Source organism: Scyliorhinus canicula, chromosome 12, assembly GCF_902713615.1.
Source record: "Scyliorhinus canicula chromosome 12, sScyCan1.1, whole genome shotgun sequence".
NCBI classification, from domain to species: Eukaryota; Metazoa; Chordata; class Chondrichthyes; order Carcharhiniformes; family Scyliorhinidae; genus Scyliorhinus; species Scyliorhinus canicula.
The window spans coordinates 59,003,260-59,015,672 of record NC_052157.1 but is presented as its reverse complement, the minus strand read 5'-3'; positions in this window follow the sequence as shown (position 1 = coordinate 59,015,672).

Genomic DNA, 12,413 nt, shown 5'->3' with positions numbered 1-12,413 from the left:
TCACCCAGGAGGTGAACCCTGCTCCCAACCCAAACTGCTCCAGTATTTCAAAGAGGTTCTTCCATTCGCCTCTGTCGAAAACCTTTTCTGCATCCAGGGAAATGATCACCTCTGGTGTGTCTCTCCCCGGGGCGGGGGTATCAGCAGGTATTCTTTGGGTATCAGCGATATCGTGGCCTGTGTTAGCATAGAAAGCAGAGAGCCCCTGGTGTGGGGCCAGGACTGGTACAAACTTTTTATAGCAGTCCGCTGGGAACCCATCGGGTCCCAGCACCTTCCCCCCTCTGCATGGAGCTGATGCTCTCCATGCTTTCTCCCAGACCTATTGGTGTTTCCAGTTTCCCCCACCTGTACTCCTCCACAACTGGCATCTACAGTCTGTCGAGGAACTGTTTCATCCCCGCGTCCCTGTCGGGAGTTCGGAGGTGAACAGCCCAGGCAGAAGGTCTCAAAGATTGGTTGACCTCTTTTGGCTCAGTTACCAGTCTGCCTCGACTGTGTTTTTACCTGCGCTATCTCCCTCGTGGCTGCTTTCTCAGCTGGTGAGCCGATAGGCCGCCAGCAATTTTTCTGTGCTTGTAACAGGTCCCCTTGTCTGGTGGAGATGCTGCACTGCTTTCCTGGTGGATAGCAGGTTAAAGTCCATATGTAGCTTATTCCTCTGCGCCAGAAACTCTATGGTCGGTGCCATTGGAGTACTTTTTGTCGACCTCCAGGATGGCGATGATCAGTTGTTGCCTGCCACCCACTGTTCCCCGTCTCTGTGAGCAATATTGGCTAAAATTTCTCCCCTGATCACAGCCTTCGGTGCCCCGCAGAATGTGGAAGGTGAACTTTCCCGTTCTGGTTGTCAGTAGGTACTCGCTATGGCCGGTGATGTTTTTTGGCAGAAGGTCTTGTTGGCCAAGAGGTCCATGTCCAGCCTCCATGTGGGGCACAAGGCCCGCTCCAACCTCATATCCATTGTGGTGTGGGGCGTGGTCGAGATGATTAGCATGGAGTATTCCACATTAATCACCAACATTCCTTCTCCACAACATTAATCACCAACATTCCCTCTCCCCAACATGGATCACCAACACCCCCTTTCCCCAACTTAATCACCAACATCCCCTCCCCAACATTAATCACCAACATCCCCCCTCCCCAACATTAATCACCAACATCCCCCCCTCTCCAACATTAATCACCAACATTCCTCCTCCACAACATTAATCACCAACATCCCCCTCCCCAACATTAATCACCAACATTCCTCCTCCACAACATTACACACCAACATCCCCCCCTCCCCAACATTACTCACCAACATCCCCACTCCCCAACATTAATCACCAACATCCCCCCCTCCCCAACATTAATCACCAACATCCCCCCTCCCCAACATTAATCACCAACATCCCCACTCCCCAACATTAATCACCAACATCCCCACTCCCCAACATTAATCACCAACATCCCCCCTCCCCAACATTAATCACCAACATCCCCACTCCCCAACATTAATCACCAACATCCCCACTCCCCAACATTACTCACCAACATCCCCCTCCCCAACATTAATCACCACATCTCCCCTCCCCAACATTAATCACCAACATCCCCTCCCCAACATTAATCACCAACATCCCACTCCCCAACATTAATCACCAACATCCCCCCTCCCCAACATTAATCACCAACATCCCCCTCCCCAACATTAATCACCAACATCCCCCTCCCCAACATTACTCACCAACATCCCCCCTCCCCAACATTAATCACCAACAATCCCCCTCCCCAACATTAATCACCAACATTCCCCCTCCCCACATTAATCACCAACATCCCCCCTCCCCAACATTAATCACCAACATCCCCCCTCCCCAACATTAATCACCAACATCCCCCCCTCCCCAACATTAATCACCAACATCCCCCTCCCCAACATTAATCACCAAACATCCCCCCTCCACAACATTAATCACCAACATCCCCCCTCCCAACATTAATCACCAACAATCCCCCTTCCCAACATTAATCACCAACATCCCCCCTCCCCAACATTAATCACCAACATCCCCCCTCCCCAACATTAATCACCAACATCCCCCCTCCCCAACATTAATCACCAACATCCCCCCTCCCCAACATTAATCACCAACATCCCCCCTCCCCAACATTAATCACCAACATCCCCCCTCCCCAACATTAATCACCAACATCCCCCCTCCCCAACATTAATCACCAACATCCCCCCTCCCCAACATTAATCACCAACATCCCCCCTCCCCAACATTAATCACCAACATCCCCCCTCCCCAACATTAATCACCAACATCCCCCCTCCCCAACATTAATCACCAACATCCCCCTCCCCAACATTAATCACCAACATCCCCCCTCCCCAACATTAATCACCAACATCCCCCCTCCCCAACATTAATCACCAACATCCCCCCTCCCCAACATTAATCACCAACATCCCCCCTCCCAACATTAATCACCAACATCCCCCCTCCCCAACATTAATCACCAACATCCCCCCTCCCCAACATTAATCACCAACATCCCCCCTCCCCAACATTAATCACCAACATCCCCCTCCCCAACATTAATCACCAACATCCCCCCTCCCCAACATTAATCACCAACATCCCCCCTCCCCAACATTAATCACCAACATCCCCCTCCCCAACATTAATCACCAACATTCCCCCCTCCCCAACATTAATCACCAACATCCCCCCTCCCCAACATTAATCACCAACATCCCCCCTCGCACAACATTAACCACCAACATCCCTCCCCTCCCCAACATTAATGCACAACATCCCCCCTACCCCAACATTAATCACCAACATCACCCCTCCCCAACATTAATCACCAACCCATCCCCCTCCACAACATTAATCACCAACAGCCTCCCTCCCCAACATGAATCACCAACATCTCCCCTTCCCAACATTATCACCCAACATACACCATCCTCAACATTAATCACCAACATCCCCCCTACCTCAACATTAATCACCAACAATCCCCACTCACCCAACATTACACACAACATACCCCCAGCCCCAACATTAATCACTAACATCCCCCCTCCCAACTTAAATCAACCAACATACTCCCCCCTCTCCCCACAGTTAAGCATCCCAAAAACCATCCCTCCTCCCCAACATGATCACCAACATCCCCCTCCCCAACATTAATCACCAACATCCCCCCTCCCCAACAGTAATCACCAACATCCCCCCCCCAACATTAATCACCAACATCCCCCCTCCCCAACATTATCACCAACATCCCCCCTCCCCAACATTAATCACCAACATCCCCCCTCCCCAACATTAATCACCAACATCCCCCCTCCCCAACATTAATCACCAACATCCCCCCTCCCCAACATTAATCACCAACATCCCCCTCCCCAACATTAATCACCAACATCCCCCCTCCCCAACATTAATCACCAACATCCCCCTCCCCAACATTAATCATCAACATTTCCCCTCCCCAATATTAATCACCAACATCCCCCATCCCCAACATTAATCACCAACATTCCCCTCCCCAAAATTAATCACCAACATCTCCCCTCCCCAACATTACTCACCAACAGCCCCCCTCCCCAACATTACCTCCCCAACATCCCCCCTCCCCAACATTAATCACCAACATCCCCCCTCACCCAACATTAATCACAACATCCCCCCTCCCCAACATTAATCACCAACATCCCCCCTCCCCAACATTAATCACCAACATCCCCCCTCCCCAACATTAATCACCAACATCCCCCCTCCCCAACATTAATCACCAACATCCCCCCTCCCCAACATTAATCACCAACATCCCCCTCCCAACATTAATCACCAACATCCCCCCTCCCCAACATTAATCACCAACATCCCCCCTCCCCAACATTAATCACCAACATCCCCCCTCCCCAACATTAATCACCAACATCCCCCTCCCCAACATTAATCACCAACATCCCCCTCCCCTAACATTAATCACCAACATCCCCCCTCCCCAACATTAATCACCAACATCCCCCCTCCCCAACATTAATCACCAACATCCCCCCTCCCCAACATTAATCACCAACATCCCCCCTCCCCAACATTAATCACCAACATCCCCCCTCCCCAACATTAATCACCAACATCCCCCTCCCCAACATTAATCACCAACATCCCCCTCCCCAACATTAATCACCAACATCCCCCCTCCCCAACATTAATCACCAACATCCCCCCTCCCCAACATTAATCACCAACATCCCCCCTCCCCAAATTAAGCACCAACATCCCCCCTCCCAACATAATCACCAACATCCCCCCTCCCCAACATTAATCACCAACATCTCCCCTCCCCAACATTAATTCACCAACATCCCCCCTCCCCAACATTACTCACCAACATTCCCCCTTCCCAACATTAATCACCAATATCCCCCCTTCCCAATATTACTCACCAACATCCCCCTCCCCCAACCTTAATCACCAACATCCCCCCTCCCCAACATTAATCACCAACATCCCCCCTCCCCAACATTAATCACCAATCATCCCCCCTCCCAACATTAATCACCAACATCCCCCTCCCCAACATTAATCACCACAACATCCCCCCTCCCCAACATTAATCACCAACATCTCCCCTCCCAACATTAATTCCCAACATTCCCCCCCCCAACATTAATCACCAACATCCCCCTCCCCAACATTAATCACCCACATCCCCCCTTCCCCAACATTATCACCAACATCACCCTCCCCAACATACTCACCAACATTCCCCCTCCCCAACATAATCACCACATCCCCCTCCCCAACATTAATCACTAACATCCCCCCTCCCCAACATTACTCACCACATTCCCCCTCCCCAACATTAATCACCAACATCCCCACTCCCCAACATTACACACCAACATCCCCCCTCCTCAACATTAATAACCAACATCCCCCCTCCCCAACATTAATCACCAACATCCCGCCTCCCCAACATCCCCCTCCCCAACATTAATCACCAACGTCCCGCCTCCCAACATCCCCCTCCCCAACATTAATCACCAACATCCCGCCTCCCCAACATCCCCCCTCCCCAACATTAATCACCAACATCCCCCTCCCCACACTGTGATCCCCCCTCCCCACATTAATCACCAACCCGCCTCCCCAACATCCCCCTCCCCAACATTAATCACCAACATCCCGCCTCCCCAACATCCCCTCCCCAACATTAATCACCAACATCCCCCTCCCCAACATTAATCACCAACATCCCCCCCTAACGTATCCCACAATCCCCCTCCCCAACATTATCACCAACAGCCCCCTCCCCAACATTACTCACCAGACATCCCCCTCCCCAACATTACTCACCAACATTCCACCCTCCCCAACATTAATCACCAACATCTCCCCTCCCAACATTAATCACCACATCTCCCCTCCCCATTTCACTTACCTTCAAGTGACAGGTGAGCCTGCTTGCTTCCTACGATCTCATTTGCTTTGTTATTGAATATTATATTCTGATGAGGACTTCAGCTGGTGAGTTAAGGTATCACTGCAATCCGTTGAAAAAAATCAAGAGGTTTGGCCTTGAACTCACCATGTCAAGATGTTTAGTGAAGTTTTGATTGTTTTAAAAACTTGTCATTTGTGCCATGCTTCCCTGCATATAAATCCTATGCGGCGGCGGAATTCTACATACCTGAGACCAAGGACTGGAGTTGCTCCGATCCTCTGGCTAAAGTGCCCCGGCTCGAATGGAGAATACCCGGTGCGGTTCACGTGAAAAACATCATTGCGAACCCTCACCGATTTTGGGATCGATGAAGAGCTAGCACCCGGCGCCGACGAAACTCCTGCCTCCCGCGCTGAAGTGGCCGGGGAATGGCTGGCCCCGAGCCGTGTCATTTTGCACGAATGACGACCTACAGCAGTTTTGCCAACAATGGCGTCTGACGTAATGTGGACTCAGCCCGCCCCTGGCCATACCCCACCAGCCCCCGCAGAAAGCCCACACGGCCGTGCACGATCCTGGGCAAGTGTAGCGGTGTCTGGACACAGTCCCAGTGCCTTCTGGAACTCAGCCATCGGGGCAGAGCAGCGTGGGTGGGTGCCGGCCGATGAGGCGCCAACGGCATTGCGACTGCGCGCGTTATGATGACGCCATTTCGGAAGGTTGCGGCAATCAGTCCCAATTTCAGAGCCCATTCTCTGCCCGATCGCCGAACACACCACTCCTGGGACTGATTCGAGACCGTTGCTGGGCTAGCACCGGTGCCACATCAAACACAATTGATTCATTGGGCAGGAGATACAAAAGTCTGAGACACGCACAAATAATTCAAAAACAACTTCTTCCCCGTGTTATCAGACTCCTAAACGACCCTCTGATGGACTGACCTGATTAATACTAACACTCCTGTCTGCTTCACCCGATGCAATTGTGTACCTTGTGTTGCCCTATTATGTATTTTCTTTTCTTTTCATGTACTCAATGATCTGCCTTTACTGTACGCAGAAAAATACTTTTCAACTCTACCTCGGTACACGTGACAATAAACAAATCCAATCCAATGAGAAACGGTGCTGGATTCGCCAGATTCAGAATTGACCACTCAGGAGGCTGACATGCTGCAGCCACATATACATACTTCAGTCCCCACACACATTCATCCCAGCCAAAAAGTTGGCACTCGTGCTGGAGCAATGGTGTTCCATAGCTATCCACCCCAGCCCCAGAGCCCACCTACTAGCCACCCCCTGCTACCCCCCCCCCCCCCCCCTCCCCAGCCGTGGCAAAAGCCCCTGTGGACAGACGAGCAGTGCCTAGAAAAAATAGAGAGTTCAAGATTTGTTTGTGAACACGACAGGAGCTCTTGGCCAAAGGCTAGCAGGTTAAACAGTAGTCGGAGACAGAGAAGAATCTGCAGGTGTTTCCTGAAAGGATTTCTCTCTTCTCCAATCTGCCTTTTAAAAGTAACTCTATTAAAATGTCAAGCATTGTTCTCGTCTAAGTATTCCTGGGTCTGCTAACTGTATTTAAATGTGGATTTTGACCTGAGATGGCTTTTTACTTGAGTGGAGATAAAAGATAGCAGTTAAAGTTTAGTGTTTCATGTCATTGTTAAACATTGTTTAACTGGTAATTAATTACAAGCTATTTTCTTTATGATGTTAAAGTTAGTAATACTGTGTTAGTAATGAAGTTCATTTTAATATATCCTATTCCTATTTGTGCGTGAAATCACTACTGGAACGATGTATCCTTTCTTCACAATCTTACAACTTAAATACAATTTTGGGAATTTCTGTCCTCTATCCAAGCAACTGTTGGGATCTGGTCTGGGATTGTAATATACATTGGAAACAGCGAACTCTGGGAGTGCTTCAGGAGCGGTGCCACAAAATGACTATGTCACTCGTGTAGTTAGAATATTATGATTATTTTAGAAAACGTGTTTTAATGGTTACATTTTTAAACTCAGACTGAGTTTAAAGACTATTTCCAAATTGCTTCAAGCTACCAGACACAACTGCCAATTTCAGACTGGGTCTCCTCTTCCAAGAGGACAAAAAAACAATTCTTAACTTATGGATCGTTATGGTCTCGTCAGAGATAAGGGGCTGGATTCTCCCAAAATGGGACTATGTCCCCACCACCGGCGTAAAACGCTGGGGTTGCACTCCCGAGTTTCCTCAAAAAAATAAGATAATTCACTCACCTTCAGGGGGCTCGCAGGGACCCGGAGTGATACATGCAGCTTAGCTGCGGATATGGGCCCCCGTACTTCCGGTTTTGAGTCCGCGCATGCACACGGCTGTGGCCTCCAGTGGCCACGCCAAGCGCCATGGCGGTCTCGGTCCACGGAGGCAGTTGGAAGGTGTGGGCCCCCCCGATCGGGCCGCAAGCCCAAAGATCCGACCACGCACAAGCACTCCTTGGACGCTCATAAGACCCCCCCGGTGCCCGATCCCCCCCACCAGGGCAGCCACGGACTGAGTCGCAGCCGCCACGTGAGCATTCCGACCAGCAATGCCATGTTAGTTCCACGCCAACGGGAACTTGGCCAGTCGGGAGCAAGGATCGCTGTGTGGGCCTTTGGCAATGGACCCCCAGCCGCGCGGAGTACTCCGTGAACATGCCGATTTTTCGGGGCCTGGAGAATAGTCAGACTGGCAGTGGGCCAAATTTCGGCGTGAAATCGGATTCTCCGCCTCCGTGCCAAACCGCGATTTTCGGCGCGAAGCTGTGGAGAATGCAGCCCAAGGAATTCTGTTGAATGCCTCATTCCAAGAATGCAAATCGTGCCTAAGCTAGGGTTGAAAGCGAAGAGCCACTGGTGGGAGACGGGTGCTTTGAAGTGTTGATGTCTATTCAAGAGATCACGTTGTACAGGTCATATTCACATTAGCCATCTTAAGCTTGCCCCCTCAGAATCTTAAAAGGACAGGGAGCTGCCGGCAAACAGGGACAACATCTTGATGAAGCAGGGGAGAATCAGAGAAAGGCCTTGCAAATACAGTGATGTCTTCTGTGAAGTAACGCGGAAGCTCATGGTTGCCAGGGCCTGCAGAACAGAAGGAAGGATTGGATTGGAATTGGATTTGTTTATTGTCACGTGTACCGAGGTAACAGTGAAAAGTATTTTTCTGCAAGCAGCTCAACAGATCATTCAGTACATGTAGAAAAGGGAATTACACAATCAAGGAAAATACATGAAATACATAATAGGGCAACGCACGATATACAATGTAACTTATGTAACCTTCCCTCCTCCCTATAAATCCAATACCGCTCAATAGGCTGAACTGGTAAACACACATCTGGGAATTTGAGTGTAGGAAGCCATCACAGCTGCAAGAAAAAACTACAAACTCTACCACTTCAGACAAGGGAATATCTCAACTGCAAAGCATGTCAGGCCTGCACTGAACACAGACTGCATTGCTCCATTTTTAGAAGTATCAATTTATTCTAATATCTGTGTGCATGTGTGTTAGAAACAGTAGAAGCAACTCGAGCAGATACTCGACAATATGGAAAATTGCCCAAAAACGACAGAAAATCCAACCCGACCAGTTTCCGTCACATCAGGTCTCCTCTCGATCACCAGGAAATTGATGGAAGAGGTTGGCAACTATGCTTTCAAGCAACACTTACTCAGTCACAACCTGCTCGCTGCCGTTCTGTTTGTGTTCCACCAGGGTCACTTAGCTCTGGCAGCATGACAGAACTGGTCGGAACATGGACAAAATAGCTGAACATCAGACGGGACGTGAGAGTGACTGCCCTTGACATCAAGGCCACGTTTGACCAAGTGTGAGATCAAAGGTGCCCGAGGAAAACTGGAATCAATAGATTCAGGAGGAAATTGAGAAGAAAATAAACAATAAGCAATTTGCTAATTGGTATGCTCATCACACACTATCCGTCTGAAGAAGTACCCTTGGCCGATGCAAAACTCTACATTTAATTAGTTACCATGTATAATCCACACTTGAACATCCAGATCTTTTCATGGAACATTATGATACTTGTATTATTGAAGTCAAAATGTAGGCGAATGATATTGCCCAGTATGCCTCTGATCAAGCTTCCATGAATCATCCACTCTGTTGTCACAATCATCGAGGCAGACAGTTTTAATAATGATCTGATATTTACACTCACATTCCATGATCACCTCTTCTTGTTATTCAAACAAATATACATCCCTCTAGCCTGTTGTACGGGCACAAGAGGCACATTCATCCCCCTTGAGCCTGTTACACAGAAATAGGAGGTCCATTCTGCCCCCCCTCAGCCTGTTACACAGGAACAGGAGAAGGCCCATTCAGCCACTTCGAGTTTGTTACACAGGAACAGGAGAAGGCCAATTCAGCCACCTCAAGCCTGTTACACAGAAACAGTGAGGAGGCCCACTCAGTCCCTTAGAGCCTGTTGGACAGGAACAGGAGGAGGCTCATTCAGCCTCCTCATGCCTGTTACACAGGAACAGGAGAAGGTCCATTCAACCCCCTTGAGCCTGTTACACAGGAAAGGAGTCCCATTCAGTCCCCTCTATCCTGTTACACAGGAAAAGGAGTCCTATTCAGCTCCATAGAGTCTGTTACACAGGAACAGGAGTCCATTCTAAGATGTGTTTTTTAGAGAGTAGAGTTCAGAAACACTCGTGTGGAAGTTGGAGGTCCAGTGAGACCAACTGGCTCACAGTCGGATAAGCATCTGGGGAAATTTGATGAGAAATCCCCTGAATGTATCTTGGTGGAATCTGCCACTTGGTTTCAGAGTGCGGTGTGTCTGACCAAGTTGACACTGCTGGTTTAACAAGGACTGTGTACTTCTGAAGACATTATAGTAAAAGATATATCCTGGTAACTTGGGTTATAATTGGGCAGAAAAAAGAAAATGACTGCAGATGCTGGAATCTGAAACCAAAAGAGAAATGCTGGAAATTCTCCAGCAGGTCTGGCAGCATCTGTGGGGAGAGGAAAAGATCTAATGTTTCGAGACCAGATGACCTACCTCCCACTTTCTACGTCTTTTAGCTTTGACAAAGGGTTATCTGGACTCAAAACTTTAACTCTTTTCTCCTCCCTCCAGATGCTGCGAGATCTGCTGAGATTTTCCAGCAGTTTCTCTTTTGTTATCATCAGAAATTGGTGTATATCTGTGAAGTATACAGCTGGGGTGGAGGAATATTATATTATAGTCCATCTTTTCATGTTTAATAAAGGTTTTTGTTTGTTAAAAGTTAACTGGCTGACGTATATAGAATCCCTATAGTGCAGGAGGCTATAGTCCCTTCAGTGCAGTGTTAATGTAAGCCGACGTGGTGATATTAGAAAACGATTATTTGATTATTCAGCTCATTGGGTCTGCACCGACCTCGCTGACAAAAGCACGCCAACCGAGCGCCTTTCCCCAGCTTATCCCGATAACTGAACCGTGCACATCCGTGGACACTAATGGGCAATTTAGCATGGCCAATTCAGCCGAACCTGCACATCTTTGGACTGTGGGGGAGAAATCGGAGCACCCGGAGGAAACCCACGCAGGCACGGGAGAAAGTGCAAACTCCACACCATCACTTGAGGCTGGCATTGAACCCGGGTCCCTGGCACTGTGAGGCAGCAGGGCTAACCACTGTGCCACCATGCTGCTGCCCAAAATGACTGTCCAAGTTCCTGAACAAAAAATAAAAGTTTGACGATTACGAGCCAGGGCTTCCATTCGGGGACCTGAACTGCCCAGTTGCATCATCATCGTAAGACCTCTTCTGTTTGGTCGGTCACCAAGAGTCGGTGGAGATGTTGTGACCTTCTTGTGGGAGGCTTTGGCGACATCCCCAAGGCATTTGGTGGAGGTGGCTTTGAGCCTTGATGCCGGCTCACTGGATTTAAGATGGCTTCTCTGCTTCACATGCTGCAGAGGTGAATGAGGGTCAGTTACAGGCCTCCAAAATTAGTTTTAATAATTTTGAGTCAGGCTCCTGAAGGGTAAGTACTGCACCTGTGGTGATATGCTCACTGTATTATGCACAAGGGGTATGTAAATATGCTACAACAAAGTAAACACTGAGGGAGCACCGGAGATGTCATGACATGCAGACATACAGCTAATGAACACATAGAATAGGACACGACCATGGTAGTATCAGACACCCAGAGGTGACACTACCACAAGGGGCACCCCATGTAAAAGGACAGGGCACAGCTCTGTCTCTTTCCACAGGCGACACTTAGAGAGAAAGAACAGGGGCAGATCAGAAGCATCAAACCCACTACGTGGTCTGAGAGCAGACTGATTAGTTAGACTGAATTACTATAGCAAGATAGCAGGAGAGTCAACTCATAGAGAACTGTGCTAATAGTTCAATAAATCACATAATGTCTGGAGTAATCTTTTGGTCAAAGCTGCATCGAGTTGCAAGCCTGTGTTATCCCAGAGTACCTAATACATCAGCACCCTGTATTTTCACCCAAACAAGGCCCCAAGCCAATGTGCAAAATGTTCCTGTGCGTAGTACAGCAGCTGTTTGTCTCTAAGACATTAAAAGGCTTCCCTGTCCGATGGTAAAGCTCCTGTCCAGCAGGCAGGCCTCAAATCAGTCAAGAAACGGGGTATTTTCTTCAAGGAGAATGAGCAGCACAGACTTCACTTTTTCCTTGGAAAAAACAAAAGGTTCCTGTCCGTATTGGATAATCATCTGGAAGAGTTTATTTCAGACCTTTTGAGCAATAGAATTGTGAATCCTTTGAGTGCAGTACGAATGCCTCGACAACATGTGCTTGGATTCAGAATTGCATTGTTGGGAACCTGACCCAAAGCAACTGGAAACAGCGACACAAAGCAATTGCTGAGTCGTGAATGGTGCAGGAGGCCATCTGGCTTCTCGAGCCTGC